General features: G+C 34.1%; 1 protein-coding gene across 3 annotated transcripts in view; it reads right to left on the bottom strand.

Moving 5' to 3' along the window:
* The window catches only part of LOC135200064 (uncharacterized), a 423,322-nt gene that overhangs the window by 169,231 nt on the left and 239,091 nt on the right, over positions 1 to 15,000 (bottom strand). The gene's annotated exons all lie outside the window — the stretch shown is intronic.

Here is a 15,000-nt window from a genome sequence, read left to right as displayed (position 1 = left end):
TCCTTTTCAGAAGATACATTTAGAGTGACTCTCCTTTCCTTTTCACTAGATACATTGAGAAGTCGACTTCTCCTTTCCTTTTTCCAGTAGATTACGATGAAAGAAGTGCTCTCCTTTTCCTTTTCCAGAAGATAACATTTAGAGTGACTTCTCCTTTCCTTTTCACTAGATACATTGAGAAGACTCTTCCGTTCCTTTTAGTAGATACATTTGAGAAGTGACTCTCCTTTCCTTTTCAGAGATTTACATTTAGAAGTGACTCTCCTTTCCTTTCAGTAGGATACATTTGCAGAAGTGACTCTCCTTTCCTTTTTCAGTAAGGATACATTGAGAAGTGACTCTTCCTTTCCTTTCAGAAGATACATATCGTGAAGTGAAACTGTCCCTTTCCTTTTCAGTAGTATTACATTGAGAAGTGACTTCTTCCTTTCCTTTTGTTCAGTAAGAATACTATTTGAGAAGTGACCTCCTTTCCGCTTTTCCTTTTTCAGTAAGAATACATTTGAAGAAGTGACTTCCATTTCCTTTTCCTTTTCAGTAGATACATTGAGAAGTGACTCTTCGTTTGCCCTTTTCAGTAGAATACATTGAGAAGTGAGGCTCTCCTTTTCCTTTTCAAGAAGAAATACCCAGTGGGGATTTAGAGTGACCTTCCTTTCCGCTTTTTCGCTTTTCAGTAGATACATTGAGCAAGTGACTTCTCCTTTCCTTTTCAGTTAGCTACATGAGAAGGTGACTCTCCTTTCCTTTTCAGTAAGAATACATGTGAAGAAAGTGACTCTCCTTTCCTTTTGTCAGTAGATACATTGAGAAGTGACCTCCTCCTTTCCTTTTGTCAAGTAGCCATAACATTGAGCTAGTTGAACGTCCCTTCCTTTTACTTTTCAGAAAGTAGGCAGTTTGTTAGAAGGGGTGATTCCGTTCCTTTTCCTTTTAAGTACGATACATTGGTTGGCTAAGAGTGATCTCTCCCTTTCCTTTTCAGTGAATACATTTGAGAAGTGACCTCCTCCTTTCCTTTTTCAGTAAGATTTATATTTAAGAGTGTACGTCTCCGTTTCCTTGTTTCAAGTAGATACATTGTGAAGGAAAGTTGACTCTCCTTTCCTTGTTCCAGTAAGATACATTGAAGAAAGTGAACTCTCCTTTTCCTTTTTCAGAAATACATTTAGAGTGACTCTCCTTTCCTTTTCAGTTAAATACATTGAGAAGTGACCTCCCTTTACCTTTTCAGTAGATACAATTTGAGTAAAAGTGACTCTCCTTGTCCATTTTCCAGTAAGAATACATTTGGAGAAGGGTGACTCTTCCTTTCCGTTTTCAGTAGGAATACATTGAGAAGTGACATCTCCTTTCCTTTTGTTTTCAGTAAGATATACCATTTGAGTGGACTCTCCTTTCCTTTTCCTTTCAGTAAGATCAACATTTTGAGAAGGTTGAACCTCCTCCACTTTCCTTTTAGTTCAAGTAGATTACATTGAGAAGTGAAGCTCTGCCTTTCCGTTTTCAGTGAAGATAAATTTGATTTAAGAGTGATCTCCTTGTTTCACGTTTTCAGTAGGTAGATACATTGAGGAAGGTGGACTCTCCTTTTCCTTTTCAGTAAGATACATTGAGAAGTGACTCCTCCTTTGCCTTTTATCAGTAAGATTACATTTGAGAAGTGACTCTCCTTTCCCCTTTTCAAAAGTAGATTACATTGAAAAGGAAGTTGACTCTCCTTTTCCTTTTCAGTAGATATATTGGGAGAAGGTGACCTGTCCTTTTACTTTTCAGAAGATACATTTAGAGTGACTCTCCTTTTCCTTTTCAGTAGTACATGAGAAGTGGACTCTTCCTTTCCTTTTCAGTAGATACAATGAAGGAAGTGACTCTTCTTTCCCTTTTCAGTGATACATTTAGGAAGTGACTCTTCCTTTTCCTTTTCAGTAGAACATTTGAGAAGGGTTCTCCTTTCCTTTTCAGAGATACATTTGAAGAATTGGCCCTCTCTTTTCCTTTTCAAAAGAATACATTTTGAGTGACTCTCCTTTTCCTTTTTCAGAAGATACATTGAAGAAGTGGACTCCTTCTTTCCTTTTCAGTAGCTCCCTTTTTTTGAAGAAGTTGACTCTTCTTTCCTTTTCAGTAGATACATTGAGAAGTGGCTCTTCCTTTCCTTTCCAGTTAGAATTACATTAGAAGTGACTCCTCCCTTTCCCTTTTCAGAAGATACATTGAGAAATTTTGGGGGGGGGGTGGACTTCTTCCTTTTCCTTTTCCAGAAGGATACAATTGATTTTGATTATGTTGCTCTCCTTTCCTTTTCAGAAGATACAGATAAGGACCTTCTCCTTTCCTTTTCAAGAAGATACGTTGAGAAGTGATTCTTTCCCTTTTCCAGAAGATACATTGCGAAGTGGACTTTCTTCCTTTTCATTTCAGAAGACTACATGAGAAGTGACTCTCCTTCCTTTTCAAGAAGATACATTGAGAAAGTGACTCTCTTTTACTTTTCAGTAGGAACATTGGAGAAAGTGGCTCCTACTTCTCCTTTTCAGAAGATACATGAGGAAGTGACTCTCCTTCTTCAGAAGATACATTGAGAAGTGACCTCCTTACCTTTTCAGAAGATACATTGAGGAAGTGGACTCTCTTTTCCTTTTCAGTAGGACATTGAGAAGGATTCCTTTTCCTTTTCAGAAGATACATGAGAAGTGACTCTCTTTTCCTTTTCAGTAGATACATTGAGACGTGACTCTCCTTTCCTTTTCAGTAAGATACATTGAGAAAGGTGGGCGTCTCCTTTCCTTTTGAAGAAGATTACATTTTAGAGTTGCTCTTCCTTTCCTTTTCAGTAGATACAGTTGAGAAATAGTGACCTCCCTTTCCTTTTCCTTTTCCTTTTCCAGTAAGATACATTGAGAAGTGGGGACTCTTCCCTTTTGTCCTTTTCAGCAAGAATACATTGAGGGAAGTGGACTCTCCATTTCCTTTTTCAGGTAGATACATTGAGAAGTGAATCTCCGCTTCCTTTTCAGTTAGATTTTTTTAACATTGAGAAGTGACTCTCCTTTCCCTTTTCAGTAAGATAACATTGCGAAAGTGGAAAACTTTTATTCCTTTTCCGGCTTTTCTTTTCAATTAGGAATTTTACATTTTGATAAGTTGGGGACTCTTCCTTTCTTTTGTTTTCCAGGAAGATTACCTTTATTTAAGGGTGGGGAACTCTCCCTTTCCTTTTGCCACGTTAGGATTACATTTCTAAGAGTGGACTTCCTTTCCTTTTTCCTTTTCAAAGTAGATACAGTCGAGAAGTGACTCTCCTTTTTCCTTTTTTTTCATGTAAGATACCATTTGAGAAGTGGACTCTCCTTTATCCTTTTCAGTAAGATACATTGAGAACAGTGGGGGGGACTCTCCTTTCCTTTTCAGTCGGGATACCATTGAGAAACAAGTGACTCTCCTTTCCTTTTCAGAAAGGATAACATTTAGAACGTGACCTCCTTTCCCTTTTTCCTTTTGGAGGAGTAGATTACCAATTGAGAAGTGGGACTCATCCTTTTCCCTTTTCAGTAGATTACAATTCGAAGTGGAACTCTCCTTTCCCTTTCAAGAAGAATACCATTTAGAGGTGACTCTCCTTTCCTTTTCAGTAGTAGATCACATTGAGAAGTTGGACTCTACCTTTTCCTTTTTTCAGTTATATTACATTAAGAAAGGGGGGGTTGTGAAGTGGACTCCTTGTTTCCTTTTTCAGTAATATAAATTGAGGAAAGTGGACTCTGCCTTTCCTTTTCAAAGTTAGATTACAATTGAAAGAAGTGACCTTCCCTTTCCTTTTCCTTTTCAGAAAGATTAACCATTTAGAGTGACTTCTCCTTGTCCCTTTTTTTTCAGTATTATACATTGAGGAAGTGGGACTTTCCTTTTTCCTTTTCCAGTTTTTAGATTACATTGAGAAGTGACTTTGTCTTTTTTCTTTCAAAAGCATTACATTTTGAGGACCTTCCTTTCTTTTCCTTTTCAAAAGTAAAGATACATTTTGAAGGACAAGTGGAACTCTTCTTTCCTTTTCAGTTAAGATATAAGTTTGAGAAGTGGCCTTTCTTCCTTTTCCTTTTCGTTAAGATACATTGGAGGAAGTCTGGCACTCTTCTTTCCTTTTCATGTAGATACATTGAGAAGTGAACGTTCCTTTCCTTTTCCAGTTTTTCCGAACATTGGAGAAGTGAAGTGGGGACTCGCTTTTTCCTTTTTCAGGAAAGATCACATGAAGAAGCTGGCCTCCTTTCCTTTCCTTTTCAGAAGATTAATTGGCAGAAGTTGGATAGTGGACTCTCTTTTTTTCCCTTTTCGAAATACATTGAGAAAGTGGATGACTCCTTTCTTTTTCCTTTTCAAGAAGATAACATGAGAAGTGGACTCTCTTCTCATTTTTCAGAAGGAACATTGAGAAGGGTGACTCTCCCTTCCTTTTCCTTTTCAGGAAGATTACATTGATAAAGTGACTCTCTTTTTCCTTTTCAAAGTTAGATACATTGAGAAGTGGCTCTCCTTTTTATCCTTTTGTCAGAAAGATACATTGGAGAACGTTGGGGACTCTCCTTTTTCCTTTTTCAAAGAAGCTTACATTGAGAAGTGACTCTCCTTTCCTTTTCAGAAGATACAATTGACGAAGTGGAACTCTTTTTCCTTTTCCTTTTTTCAGTAGGGATTACATTGAGAATGGCTCTCCTTTTTCTTTTTCCAGAAGATACAAAATTTAGGAGTGACTCTCTTTCCTTTTCAGTAAAGATACATTGAAGAAGTGACTCCTTCCTTTCCTTTCAGTTTTGATACATTGGAAGTGACTCTTCTTTCTTTTCAGTAGATACCATTGAAGAAGTGGACTCTTCTTTCCTTTTCAGTAGATACATTTGAGAAAGTGGCTTCTTTTCCTTTTCAGAAGATACCAATTTGGGAAGAAGTGACTCTCTTTCCTTTTCAGAAGATACATGAGAATGACTCCTTTCCTTTTCCTTTTCAGAAGATACTTGAGAAGTGATTCTCTTTTCCTTTTCAGAAGATACATTGAGAATGTTACTCTCCTTTCCTTTCGAAGATACATTGAGAAGTGACTCTCTTTTCCTTTTAGTAAGATACATTGAGAAGTGGCTCTCCTCTCCTTTTCAGAAGATACATTGACGAAGTGACTCTTCCTTTCCTTTCAGTAGATACATTGAGAAGTGATCTCCCTTTCCCTTTCAGAAGATACATTCGAGAAGTGACTCTCTTTTCCTTTTCAGTAGATACATGAGAAGTGCTCTCCTTTCTTTTCAGAAGATACATTGAGAAGTGACTTCTCTTTTCCTTTTCAGTAGATAACATTGAAGAAGTGGCTCTCCTTTCCTTTTCAGAAGATACATTGATGAAGTGACTCTCCTCTCCTTTTCAGAAGATACATTGAGAAGTGATTCTCTTTTCCTTTTTCAGACAGAATACATTGAGAAGTGACTCTCCTTTCCTTTTCAGAAGATACATTGAGAAGTGACTCTCCTTTCCTTTTCAGAAGATACATTGAGAAGTGACTCTCTTTTCCTTTTCAGTAGATACATTGAGAAGTGGCTCTCCTTTCCTTTTCAGAAGATACATTTGAGAGTGAACTCTCTTTTCCTTTTCAGAAAGATACATTGAGAAGTGACTCTCTTTTTCCTTTTAGAAGATACATTGAGAAGTGACTCTCTTTTCCTTTTCAGAAGATACATTGAGAAGTGACTCTCCTTTCCTTTTTCAAGAAGTACATTGAGAAGTGACTCTCCTTTTTCCTTTTTCAGAAAGATACATTGAGAAGTGACTCTCCTTCCTTTTCAGAAGAATACATTGAGAAGTGGCTCTCCTTTCCCTTTTTCCAGAGATCATTGAGAATTGACTCTCCTTTCCTTTTTCAGAAGATATCATTGAGAGTGACAATCCTTTCCTTTTCAGAAGATACTTGAGAAGTGGACTCCTTTTCCCTTTTCCATAAAGATACATTGAGTGGACTCTCCTTTCCTTTTTCAGAAGATACATTGAGGGAAATGACCTCTTTTCTTTTCAGGTAGATACATTGAGAAGTGGCTCTCCTCTCCTTTTCAGAAGATACATTGAGAAGTGACTCTCCTTTCCTTTTCAGAAGATACATTGAGAAGTGACTCTCTTTTCCTTTTCAGTAGATACATTGAGAAGTGGCTCTCCTTTCCTTTTCAGAAGATACATTGAGAAGTGACTCTCTTTTCCTTTTCAGAAGATACATTGAGAAGTGACTCTCTTTTCCTTTTCAGAAGATACATTGAGAAGTGACTCTCTTTTCCTTTTCAGAAGATACATTGAGAAGTGACTCTCCTTTCCTTTTCAGAAGATACATTGAGAAGTGACTCTCTTTTCCTTTTCAGTAGATACATTGAGAAGTGGCTCTCCTCTCCTTTTCAGAAGATACATTGAGAAGTGACTCTCCTTTCCTTTTCAGAAGATACATTGAGAGTGACAATCCTTTCCTTTTCAGAAGATACATTGAGAAGTGACTCTCTTTTCCTTTTCAGAAGATACATTGAGAAGTGACTATCCTTTCCTTTCCCCAGTAGATACATGGAGAGAGTTTTGACTCTCCTTTCCTTTTCAGAAGATACATTGAGAAGTGACTTCTCCTTTTCTTTCAGAGATACATGAGAGTGACTCTCTTTCCTTTCAGAGATACATTGAGAAGTGACTCTCCTTTCCTTTTCAGAAGATTACATTGAGAAGTGACTCTCTTTTCCTTTCAAGAGATACATTGAAAGTGACTCTCTTTTCCTTTTCCAGAAGATACATTTAGAAAGTGACTCTCCTTTTCCATGCAGTAGATACATTGAGAAGTGACTCTCCTTTCCTTTTCAGAAAATATACCATTTAGAAGGGATCTCCTTTCCTTTCATAAGATACATTGAGAAGTGACTCTCTTTCCTTTTTCTTCAGAAGATACATTGAGAAGTGACTCTCCTTTCCTTTTTCAGAAGATACATTGAGAAGTGACTCTCCTTTCCTTTCAGTAGATACATTGAGAAGTGACTCTCCTTTCCTTTTTCAGAAAGATACATTTAGAGTGACTCTCTTTCCTTTCCTATTCAGTAGATACAGTTGAGAAGTGACTCTTCCTTCCTTTTCAGTAGACTTTACATTGAAGGAAGTGACTCCGCTCCTTTCCTTTTCAGTAGATTACATTTTGAGAAAGTTTTTGGCTTTTCCTCCTTTCCTTTTCCAGTAGATACATTGAGAAGTGACTCTCCTTTTGTCCTTTTCAAAGTTTAGATACATTGAGAGTGACTCTCCTTTCCTTTTTCAGTAGATTACATTGAGAAGTGACTCTCCTTTCCTTTTCAGTAGATACATTGAGAAGTAGGAATCTTTCCCTTTCTTTTTCCAAGAAGAATACATTTAGATGACTCTCCTTGTTCCTTTTCAGTAGATACATTGAGAAGTGACTCTTCCGTTTCCCTTTTCAGTAGATACATTGAGAGTGGAAATCTCCTTTCCTTTTTCAGTAGCTACTCCCCTTTGCGAAAGTGACTCTCTTTTCCTTTTCAGTAGATACATGAGAAGTGATCTCCCTTTCCTTTTTCATTGAGATAACATTTAAGAGTGACTCCTTTCCTTTCCTTTTTCAGTAGATACATTGAGAAGTGACTCTCCCTTTCCTTTTCACTTGATAGTAAACATTGAGAAAGTTGAATCTCCTTTCCTTTTCAGTAGATACAATTTGAAGAGTGACTCTCCTTTCCTTTTCAGTAGATACATTTAGAGTGACTCTCCTTTCCTTTTCAGTAGATACATGAGAGTGACTCTCCTTTCCTTTCAGTAGATACATTGAGAGTGATGCCCTCTCTTTCCTTTTCAGTAGATACATTGTAAGAGAAGGTGACTCTTTCCTTTTCCTTTTCAGAAAGATAACCATTTCCAGAGTGAAACTCTCCTTTCCTTTTCAGTAGATACATTGAGAAAGTGACTCTCCTTTTCCTTTTCAGTAGATACATTTGAGAAGTGAAGGTCTCCTTTCCGTTTTTCAGTAGAGATACATTGAGAAGTGACGTCTCTTTCCTTTTAGTAAGATACATTGAGAAGTGAATCTCCTTTCCTTTTCAGTAGATACATTGAGAAGTGACTCTCCTTTCCTTTTCAGTAGATACATTGAGAAGTGACTCTCCTTTCCTTTTCAGTAGATACATTGAGAAGTGACTCTCCATTACCTTTTAGTACAGACTTTGAAAAATGACTCTCTATATCTTCTCTGCATAGACTTTAATAAGAAATGAATCTCCATTTCTCCTCTTCATAGACTTTGAAGAGGAGAAATGGAGATTCCCTTACTTCACAGATCTTAAGAAGTAATTTTCCTAACGGTTTCTATTTAAGTATAGATTTTATGCAGTGATTCTGTTGCCATTCAAAATATAAGCTTTGTGAAGAGATTGTCTTGTCATTTTTCTACAGTACCTACTTCAAGACGTGATTTCCTAGCCCTTTTAATTAGAACATAGGATTCAGGCCAAAGGACAAGCGCTGAGACCTAAGAGGTTCGTCAGTGCTGTAAGGAGGTTTGGTAAGTGTAACAGGAGAAAAACAACCTCGCAGTTGCACTATAAAGCAATTGTTAGGAGAGGGTGGAAATTTGAACAGAGGTACAGTAATCCTAGCCTTTTTCATCACAGACTTAGAAAAATAGTTCCCCAACTTTTACCCTTGACACTGAGAAGAAAATCTTTTAACATTTTCAATACAGCATTTCAGAGGCGATTCTTCCTTCATCTCTGGTATTTACAGTCAGAGGTGAATTTTCCTTTTATTTTCAGAATATTTATTTTAAGTCGTAATTTCCATAACTGTTACATCATAAACTTCGCCAAAGGAATCCCCCTTAATATTTTCAGAACATAATCTAGTTACGAATCTCTGAACTTCATCATTTCACTTTCCAAGTCAAAACGTCCTTTATCAAATGCTCGTAAAGCCATACAGCTAGATGATGTGAATGAACACTCACTCAGTCTAGACTGAGCTGGCCACATGCTAGCACTGGCTCTTGCATTTTCTTGGTCAATTGTCAACAAGTCTTACGTTCCTTGCAGGCGCGCAAGCACCTGCAACAGAGACTCTCGTCAGGAGACACTTATGTGATGTCGTGTGTGGTGGTGATGTTTGTGTACATAGGATAGAATCGCAATAATAATAATAATAATAATAATAATAATAATAATAATAATAATAATAATAATAATAATAATAATAATAATAATAATAATACTATTAAAAAAAATGGCAGAATTAAGCGAGTTGATTGTATATATTAATTCTGCCATTCTTTTTAACAGCATTTGCCTAAAAGAGGGTCTTCTACCAAAACAACAACAACAATAATAATAATAATAATAATAATAATAATAATAATAATAATAATAATAATAATAATAATAATAATAATAATATAAACTGTAAAAGAACTTCCTGGTGGAGTAGGAAAACTGCTCTTCCGTAATATACGGCAAATAAAAATATAAAACTCCTAAATGATTCGTAAGAACTAGATATCAATTGAAGATAAGACAAAATAAAAAGAAAACAAAACAAAAAATAGTGGTGGCAACCGGTCTTTTAGTGCTGTGCAGGGAGCGATAAACCTCTTCTTTTTATATGAAAACAGAGCTGTGGCTCAACTAATCTTTCATTGCCCCATGAAGTGAGAGAGAGAGAGAGAGAGAGAGAGAGAGAGAGAGAGAGAGAGAGAGAGACAGAGAGAGAATCAGGAAAAACAATTCTAAAACTTATCAGCCGCGTGAATTTAAACGCCCCAAATGTGTGTTATGTTTCCAAAGATCGCCCGAGGGACATTCTACTTTCTTCCTCTAATTCTCTTCCTTTTCTTACTTCTTCTTTATCTTCCTCTTCCTCTTCCTCTTTCTCTTCTTCTTCTTCTCGAATGTGGTGTCCTTGAACTTATCGCAGAGAAATGCTTGACGACGTCCACTTTATCAAAATTGTCTTAGAGATAATGGACTATAAATCACACGCCGAACACCGGGGAACGGGTTTACAACGCTCTGACACTTCAATAGACCAACATTCTTGCCTGCTCTCTCTCTCTCTCTCTCTCTCTCTCTCTCTCTCTCTCTCTCTCTCTCTCTCTCTATTGAACGAACTTGTAAATATGCGAGAGAAGTGTAGGAAATCTAAAGCGAGGTGAAGCATTAGCAGCAGCAGCGGTAATAATAATAATAATAATAATAATAATAATAATAATAATAATAATAATTATTATTATTATTATTATTATTATTATTATTATTATTATTATTATTCATTGTTATTATTATTATTATTATTATTATTATTATTATTATTATTATTATTATTATTATTATCACAAGTGATAAAATAATGAAGGAATGACCTAATTTAACAAGTATATCATTAGTACAATTAGAACTAATTCTGACATGGCAGCAATGATATATCAATTACAAAAAAATATATATACGGAAATAAAATTAAATAAATAAAAATAAACTAAATTAAATAGAGTAAATGAATACAATTCAAGATAAGTGTAAATACAAGCAACATTTTTGACCAACAATTAATTGCTACATGAAACCTAAGACCAGACGGGTGAAGGCACAGATAAAAGATCTTGGGAGCTATTGGCAGCGAAGGAGAGATGAGGAAATGCCCCGGCAGTCAATAAAGGGAAATGACTATAAAACCAAGAAAGACAATTCAGTCCACGGAAAGGGGTCTTGCCCACTGACTGGTCTTGAGTGAATTTTCGCATCACTAGGTCACTGCTAATGCACAATGAAACAGTCTGAAATCCAAAATGAGTCTCAAAACTAATCTGAAATTTTAGGTAGATAGATAGAATATAGGATTATGACCAAAGGCCAAGCGCGGGGACCCATGAGGTCATTCAGCGCTGGAACGGAAACTGTCAGTAAGGTGGTTTGATCTGCGTAACAGGAGCAAAACCTAGAAGTTGCAGTATGAAACAATTGTTATGAGGTGTTGGAAAATAAGATGGAAGAAGGAGAATATAAACGGAGATACAGTAATAGGAATGAGAGATATTGCAGTAGGGGCCAAACGGACGCTGCAGCAAAAACCCTTAAGTAATGCCTACAGTACACCACGTGAAGTGCACTGACAGCACTGTCCCCCTACGATGGAAATTTGTGATAATAAGAGAGTCTGGAAATTAATTTAAAATCAGTGGTAAAGAAGTCTGAAAATTGATTTTAAATCAGAGTTAAAGATAGTCTGAAAATTAATTTTAAATCGGAGTTGAAGAGTCTGAAAATTAATTGTAAATCGGAGTTAAAGAGAGTCTGAAAATTCATTTTAAATCAGATTTAAAGGGAGTCTGAAAATTAATTTTAATTCAGAGTTAAAAAGAGTCTGAAAATTAATTCTAAATCAGAGTTGAATAGTCTGAAAATTAATTTTAAATCAGAGTTAAAGAGAGTCTGAAAATTGATTTTAATCAGAGTTAAAGAATAGTCATGAAATTAATCTTAAATCGGGAAGTTAAAGAGTCTGAAAATTTCATTTTAAATCGGAGTTAAAGAGAGTCTGAAAAAGTCATTTTCCAATAGTTTAAAAGGAGTCTGAAAATTAATTTTAAATCAGAGTTAAAGAGAGTCTGAAAATTAATTTTAAATCGGAGTTTACAAAGAGCGTTGAAATTCATTTTGCAATCAGATTTAAAGGGAGTCTGAAAAATTAAATTTTAAAATTCAGAGTTAAAGATGTCTGAAAATTAATCTTAAATCGGAGTTAAAGTCTGAAAATTCATTTTAAATCGGAGTTAAAGAGAGTCTGAAAATTCATTTTAAATCAGATTTAAAAGGAGTCTGAAAATTAATTTTAAATCAGAGTTAAAGAGAGTCTGAAAATTAATTTTAAATCGGAGTTAAAGAGAGTCTGAAAATTCATTTTAAATCAGATTTAAAGGGAGTCTGAAAATTAATTTTAAATCAAGAGTTAAAGGGAGTCTGAAAATTAATTTTAAATCAGAGTTAAAGGGAGTCTGAAAATTAATTTTAAATCAGAGTTAAAGGGAGTCTGAAAATCAATTTTAAATCAGAGTTGAATAGAGTCTGAAAATTAATTTTAAATCAGAGTTAAAGAGTCTGAAAATTGATTTTAAATCAGAGTTAAAGATAGTCTGAAAATTAATTTTAAATCGGAGTTAAAGAGAGTCTGAAAATTAATTTTAAATCGAAGTTAAAGAGAGTCTGAAAATTAATTTTAAATCAGAGTTAAAGGGAGTCTGAAAATTCACTTAAAATCAGAGTTAAAGGGAGTCTGAAAATTCATTTTAAATCAGAGTTAAAGACGAGTCTGAAAATTAATTTTAAATCAGTTGAAGAGAGTCTGAAAATTAATTCTAAATCAGAGTTAAAGAGAGTCTGAAAATTAATTTTAAATCAGTTGAAGAGAGTCTGAAAATTAATTCTAAATCAGAGTTAAAGAGAGTGTGAAAATTAATTTTAAATCAGAGTTATAGTCTGAAAATTTATTTTAAATCAGAGTTAAAGATAGTCTGAAAATTTATTTTAAATCCGCGATAATGCATGTTGAAAATCTAATTCAAATTCTGTGACAGAGCCAGTTTGAAAATTACATTAAAATCCACGGTAATGAGTGAGTCCATGGTACTCAACGCGTGTAATCTTCAATTATATGGGAAAAAAACTAATCTACAAATTAATTTACAACCTATGGCAATGCGTGAAAATTCAGTTCAAATCCGTGTTAATGTGTCTGGAAATTAATGGAAAATCCATAATAATGAGCAGGAATGAAAATTTATCCTAAATCCGTCGTAGGGACTCTGTTATAAAATTCATTTTAAATCAATGTTAATCCATGGTAACGAATAAGTTTGAAAATCTACAGCAATGTTTGAAAACTTAAGTGAAATTCACAGTAAAGAGTGGGCCTCAAAATTAATTTCAAATCTACAATCGGAAAATGTATTTCAAATCCACGGTAAGATTTCGAAAATTGCCAAATCAATGATAATGATTATGACAGTTCATTAAAATAAGTTGTAATAAGCAAGTCTCAACAGCACAGCACTTTCAAATCCTAGGTAATAAGTTGGCGGAAATTTTATTCGAATCTGGTGATGAGTGTCATTGAAAAGAAACCCTAGTCTATAGTAATGATAGTGAAAATTATTCTAAAATCTGTTTGAGTGATGATGATGATGATGATGATGATGATGATGATGATGAGAGAGTTTGAACAAAAGATCTAATTTCGTTTGATAATTAAGTTCAAATTCTTAGTAATGAGTCTGAAAATTAATTTCAAATCCTTGATAAAGATTCTGAAAATTACTTTCAAAGAATCCTTAGTAATGAGTCTGTAAATTAACTTCAAATCCTTAGTAATGAGTCTGAAAATTAAATTCAAATCCTTCGTAATGAGTATGAAAATTAATTTCAAATCCTTGGTAATGAGTCTGAAAATTAACTTTAAATCCTTGGTAATGAGTCTGAAAAGTAATTTTCAATCCTAGTAACTGTAAATTAAACCTTAAATGAGTCTGAAAAGTAATTTTCAATCCTTAGTAATGAGTCTGAAAATTAACTTCAAATCCTTGGAAATGAGTCTGAAAATTAATTTTCAATCCTTAGTAATGAGTCTGAAAATTAACTTTCAATCCTTAGTACTGAGTCTGAAAATTAACTTTAAATCCTTAGTAATGAGTCTGAAAATTAATTTCAAATCCTTAGTAATGAGTCTGAAAATTAACTTAAAATCCTTGGTAATGTGTCTGAAAAGCGATTTTAAATCCTTAGTAATGAGTTTGAAAATTAATTTAAAATCCTTGGTAATGCGTCTGAAAATTAATTTTAAATCCTTAGTAATGAGTCTGAAAATTAACTTCAAATCTTTGGTAATGAGTCTGAAAATTAATTTGAAATCCTTAGTAATGAGTCTGAAAATTAATTTCAAATCCTTAATAATGAGTCTGAAAATTAATTTCAAATCCTGGTAATGAGTCTGAAAATTAACTTTAAATCCTTGGTAATGAGTCTGAAAATTAATTTTCAATCCTTAGTTATGAGTCTGAAAATTAACTTCAAATCCTTGGTAATGAGTCTGAAAATTAACTTCAAATCCTTAGTAATGAGTCTGAAAATTAACTTTAAATCCTTGGTAATGAGTCTGAAAAGTAATTTTAAATCCTTAGTAATGAGTCAGAAAATTAATTTAAAATCCTTGGTAATGCGTCTGAAAATTAATTTTAAATCCTCAGTAATGAGTCTGAAAATTAACTTCAAATCCTTAGTAATGAGACTGGAAATTAACTTCCAATCCTTAGTAATGAGTCTGAAAATTAAATTCAAATCCTTAGTAATGAGTCTGAAAATTAACTTCAAATCCTTAGTAATGAGTCTGAAAATTAACTTCAAATCCTTGGTAATGAGTCAGAAAATTAATTTTAAATCCTTAGTAATGAGTCTGAAAATTAATTTCAAATCCTTAGTAATGAGTCTGAAAATTAATTTCAAATCCTTAGTAATGAGTCTGAAAATTAACTTCAAATCCTTAGTAATGAGTCTGAAAATTAATTTTAAGTCCTTGGTCCTGAGTCTGAAAATTAATTTTAAATCCTTAGTAATGAGTCTGGAAATTAATTTCAAATCCTTAGTAATGAGTCTGAAAATTAATTTTAAATCCTAAGTGTTGAGTCTGAAAATTAAGCTCAAATCCGTGGAAATGAAAAAGAAAATTAAAATTAAATCAAAATCCAAGGCAATGCGTGCTAAGTTCAACCTCAAAGTCTATGTAATAAGCCTGAAAATTACATTCAAATTGGTAGTAATAAGTACTTGTGAAATTTATCTTCAATCATTGGCACTGATTAATCTGGAAATTTAATTAAAAAATAAACGGTAAAGCTTCAAGATGAAACTAACCCATAAATCCAAAGTAATGAGTGAGTCTGGAAATGAATTTCAA

The sequence above is a fragment of the Macrobrachium nipponense genome, chromosome 26, assembly GCF_015104395.2.
Source record: "Macrobrachium nipponense isolate FS-2020 chromosome 26, ASM1510439v2, whole genome shotgun sequence".
NCBI classification, from domain to species: Eukaryota; Metazoa; Arthropoda; class Malacostraca; order Decapoda; family Palaemonidae; genus Macrobrachium; species Macrobrachium nipponense.
Note: the sequence above shows the minus strand (reverse complement) of the source record. Positions and strands in the feature narration are given on the sequence as shown.